Source organism: Amblyomma americanum, chromosome 5 (assembly GCF_052857255.1).
Source record: "Amblyomma americanum isolate KBUSLIRL-KWMA chromosome 5, ASM5285725v1, whole genome shotgun sequence".
Classification (NCBI taxonomy): domain Eukaryota; kingdom Metazoa; phylum Arthropoda; class Arachnida; order Ixodida; family Ixodidae; genus Amblyomma; species Amblyomma americanum.
This window is the reverse complement of record NC_135501.1, coordinates 39,095,029-39,100,082: the sequence shown is the minus strand read 5'-3', so window position 1 is coordinate 39,100,082 and position 5,054 is coordinate 39,095,029. Positions and strand designations below refer to the sequence as shown.

General features: G+C 49.6%; 1 pseudogene; it reads right to left on the bottom strand.

Moving 5' to 3' along the window:
• Positions 1-337: 337 nt before the first annotated feature.
• Positions 338-4,446, bottom strand: LOC144134645 (uncharacterized; annotated as a pseudogene).
• Positions 4,447-5,054: the final 608 nt, after the last annotated feature.

Sequence of the window (5,054 nt, the reverse complement as noted above, 5' to 3'; positions counted from 1 at the left end):
CTGAAAATTTCTGGGACAATATTCTATACGATTAGGCTGCGTTTGCGATGGCCAGAGAAGTACACTTTACTTCACGAGGAACCACATTTAAAATGCAGTACTCCAATGGAAGCGCTATTTTAAAGCTGGGCGTTCCAGAATAAATTAGTCAGTTAAATTACAGTCACTGATTTCAAACAATATTTTAGTGGGTACAAACATTCAAGCCAAGCGTCGTGCACCTTGCTTTAGATGTTTAAAAAACCAACGCCTTGGCCCCTGTAGAAAAAAAAATAAAAAGCGTGCCTTAATGTTACATCGTTACGACACACGTGGCGTGTCTTACTGTATACGACAGTACGCCGTTCGAAGGTTGCAACATGAATCTTTATTGCTTCCGGCTCGGAGCGTATATATACGAAACAGAGAGGGGGAAAGGGGAAAGGGAGAACAAGGGAAGGATATCAAACGATAAACGCACGTGCCGTCAGCGCTTGCAAGGCAGTCTGATTGCGGCTGACGTCACTTTACAACATCTCTTCTTCCTTAATAGTGAAGTCGCTGTACTGGTTTTCTTTGACGTGTAGAGCGCCGCAAGGCTTGGGGTGATCTGACGGGTTCAGCGTTGCTCCCTGCGAGTTCCGGCTGAAGTTCATGCTCAGGTTCAGTTATGCCCCCTTGTTCGGCTGGCGTTCTCGGCAACAGTGGGTAGTCGCTAGGAGTACCTGTTCTCGAGTCTCGTTTTGCCGCTTCTTGGTCTTTACCAAACGGTGGCGTCGCATCTTCCCGGTCCCGCACCTGGTCAACATGTCGTCTTACTGATCCGGCTGGTGTTCGAATGCTCACCATCCGAGAGCCTGTTGTAGACTCTACAATTCCTGGAGTCCATTTCTCACCCCTTCCGAAGTTGCGGGCGTACACGGTAGCTTCAGGCAATGGCAGTGGCCACTCGTCTGCTTCGTTCGCTGGCCCTGCGTGTACAGGAGGGAAACATGTATCTAAACGGGATCGAATTTTATATCCGAAGAGCAGCTCTGACGGCGATTTTCCAGAGCGGTTAGGTGTCCTTCTGTAATTGAAAAGGAGCTTGTTTATATTATCTTCCACGCCACTCACCAATCTTCTTCAGGCCGTCCTTAATTGTCCTGAGAGCCCTTTCTGCTAGGCCGTTCGATTGAGGGTGATATACAGCTGTGCGCAGATGCGTTATGTTGTTCCTCTTGACAAAAGTAGCGAACTCGTCAGCGGTAAACTGCGTTCCATTATCGGATACGATGGTTCGTGGCATGCCAAATCTGCAGAAGATACCGCGCAGGCAGTTGATTGTGCATAAAGCGTTTGCTTGTCGGAGTGGCACAGCTTCAATCCACTTACTGTATGCGTCCACGACCACGAGTATCATGTTCCCTGCAATAGATCCCGCAAAATCGATATGTACCCTTGCCCATTTTTCAACAGTAGCGGGCCAGCCTTTTGGCGTTGCTGTAGCTGGCATGGGCAGGTTTTGGACACAACTCTGACATGACGCTGTCACTGCCTCTATTTCGCGATCTAACCCTGGCCACCATAATGACGGTCTAGCAACCACCTTCATAGCGGACGATCCCTGGTGCGTCTCATGCAAAAGGTATAAGATGCGACGTCGCGCCTCCATCGGAACGACTACTCGCCGGCCCCAGTACAACAACCCGTCGGCCAAAGAAAGCTCCAATTTCTTGTCAAAAAAAGGTGCGACACTCGTGTTCAAGCCTTTCGCGCAGGGCGGCCAACCGTTCTTGGTGAATCGCATAACTTGACTCAGAGCAGGGTCTCCCGCAGTCAACTGCCTTAGCTCCTCAACTGACACAGTTCCCTCATCGAACACACTCAAGGCCAGCAGATAGTCTGGTGGGTCCGCTTCTGGTGGCTTCGGCTCAGACGTCCGTTGTGGAAGTCTACTAAGGGCGTCAGCGTTGAGGAGTTGTTTACCAGGAGAGTATTGAAGCTGATAGCGGAATCCGCCTAAGTACAGCGCCCAGCGCTGTATTTTGGCTGCTGCCAATGCTGGAGTTGGTCGATCCGCCGTCAGCAGGCCCACGAGCGGCTGGTGGTCGGTGACCAATACAAATTCTCGGCCTACGAGATAATCACGGAATTTGGACATTCCAAACACAAGAGCAAGGGCTTCCCTCTCAAGCTGGGAATAATTTTTCTCAGCCCTTGTTAGCGTCCTAGAACGGAACCCGACAGGTTTGTTTACCTTTCCGAATGTATGGAAAAGCACGGCACCTATTCCGTCCCGTGAAGCGTCACTCTAGCTTGAGGGGTCTCTCGGGATCATAGTGAGCCAGCACAGCCGCTTCCCGAAGGCATTTTTTTGCTGCACGAAAAGCTGCTTCTTGCGCATGTCCCCAGAACAAACGTGTGCTGCTCTCCAATAACTTGTACAGCGCTGCAAGTACGGAAGACATGTTGGGCACGAACTTCGAATAAAATGTAATCATGCCCCGAAACGACCTCAACTGCTGAACATTTTGTGGGTTGGGGGCTTGCGCGATTGCTTGAACATGCTTCTCTATCGGATGCAGACCTTCACGATCAATTTTATGACCCAGATACGTCACTGCCTCTTGGCGAAAGCTGCATTTCTCAAGTCTGAGCTTCACTCCATGCTCACGAAAACGCTGCAGTACTTGTCGTAATCTGTCGGTGCTACCAAGTTTTTCTGATTCCAAAACATCGTCAAGGTAAGCCTGAACACCTGTCAGGCCCTGCAGAACTGTTTCTATTTTCCGCTGGAAGATGGCAGGCGCGGAAGCTATGCCAAACGGCAGTCGGTTGTAGCAAAACAACCCACGGTGTGTATTGATTACGCACATCTTCCTTGAGTTCTCATCGAGGGGGACTTGGTTATACGCGTCTCTTAAATCCAACGTGCTGAAGCAGTCCCCACCGTTCAGGCATGCGAAGATGTCATCAGTAGCTGGCAACGGGTACTGCTCCAGTTCACAGACGGGATTCAAGGTCACCTTAAAATCAACGCAGATTCTAACCTCGCCGTTCTTCTTCATTACAGGCACAATGGGAGTAGCCCATTCGGCGTGCGTTACTGGTGACAGTACTCCAAGCGTTACGAGCCTATCAATCTCTTTCGAAACTTTGTCGCGTAAAGCAAATGGAAGGGAACGGGCCTTACAAAATTTCGCCATGGCGCCTTCCTTGAGCTTCAGATGAACAGGGTGTCCGTCAATTAGGCCCAGCTCGGGGCTGAAGACGTCTTTGAACTCTGACAGGACGGCATGCATGGCGGGGGTATGGCTGCTTCCTGGACCAGAGTTTTGTTGCACTGATACGTTCAACACCGAGGTTCCTGCGTCATTGAACTTGGAAATCAACTCCCGTCCACAAAGGCTCGAACCTGAACAGTTCAGGACCATCAAGGAACTCTTGACCTCCTTGTCGTTGTAGGACACTGACATACTCAGTTTCCCTAATACTGGAAGTTGTCCAAGATAACATGACAGTTTAATGAATGCGGGTTCTAATTGCGGCCAATGTTCACGGTTTTTTTCAAAAATCTTTTTGGACACAACACAGACGGGTGAGGCGGTGTCCACAAGCATAGGTACGTCAATGCCACACCATGTGAAAGTACGAAGAAAAGGTGGTGGTAGCCGACCATTGAAGGGTGCGGTTAGTGTCCAAATGTGCGCATCGTTTCCATTTTCCTCAGTAACATCCGCTGTTACTGCAAACGCTTCTCCTAGCCTGCATTGTGAACGTGCCTTTGGGCGTCCTTTCCGCACGTCGCTTTGGCACATCTTCGCCAGATGGCCGTATACACCACAGCGGTAACACCTCGATTTCGCCCAGCCACAGGCGTTTCTGTTGTGTTTACTTCCGCAATGCCCACATACTGACACCAGTTAATCAGCTTGTCGTGCATTGACCTTGAGTACGGGTTCAATGTCAGAAGACATCTTTGTATCGTTTTCCGCTGCTTCTGCTGATATGGCAATTGTTTCAGCCTCCTTCAACGTCAAATCTGTTTTCGCTAATAGCTGCTTCTGAATAGCGCTTGACCTCACGCCACAGACGATTCTGTCGCGAAGCATCCGGTCTAGCATGTCACCGAAATTACAGCCATCCGCAATCCGGCGAACTTCAACGATGAACTGTTGAATGGGCTCACCTTCCAAATGGCAGCGATTGAAGAACCGATAGCTCTCCGTTATTTCATGACACATGGGGTCGAAGTAGGCATCCAAAACTGACTGCTTCCTCGTACGTCAGCGAGTTTGGCTTCCTCGGGGCAACCTGTCCTGAGAGCACTTGCACGGTGCGCGTACTCTATGCTGCTACCAGCAACGCCCTCTTCTTTCCCGAGTCGCTGACGTCAGTTGCCTCAAAATAAGCTTCTACCTTCGTGATGTAGGCCTTCCAGTTGTCGGACTGGTTATCGTATTCCGGTAGTTGATGATGAGCCATGGTCGGTATTTCCGCGGCCGCTGTTTCCTGCTTAACTGCCTGGCTTACATCATTTTTCACCTCAAGGGTTCTTTCTGGCCTCGTCGCCGCTGGTACATCGTTACGACACACGTGGCGTGTCTTACTGTATACGACAGTACGCCGTTCGAAGGTTGCAACATGAATCTTTATTGCTTCCGGCTCGGAGCGTATATATACGAAACAGAGAGGGGGAAAGGGGAAAGGGAGAACAAGTAAAGGATATCAAACGATAAACGCACGTGCCGTCAGCGCTTGCAAGGCAGTCTGATTGCGGCTGACGTCACTTTACAACACTTAACCCGCACACCCCCTGGGGTATTTATTGAATCTGAAATACCTAAATGAATGAAAATAAAGATGCCACCCTTGCAAAAAAGGAGGGCACCGTGGAAAGCTTTGCTTTCAACATAGGCACGTCTTGCTTTTGCTGGTTACAAGGCACGATGTCAAAGGAGGCTCCTTCTGAAAGACAGATTGCAAAAAATAAACGCATGGAAGTAATTCCACTTTTAAGCTTAATCTTCATCAGGTGCTGCGAGAGTTTGAGACGAGTTCACACAGCAATTCAGAGGACATTTTTTCATTGC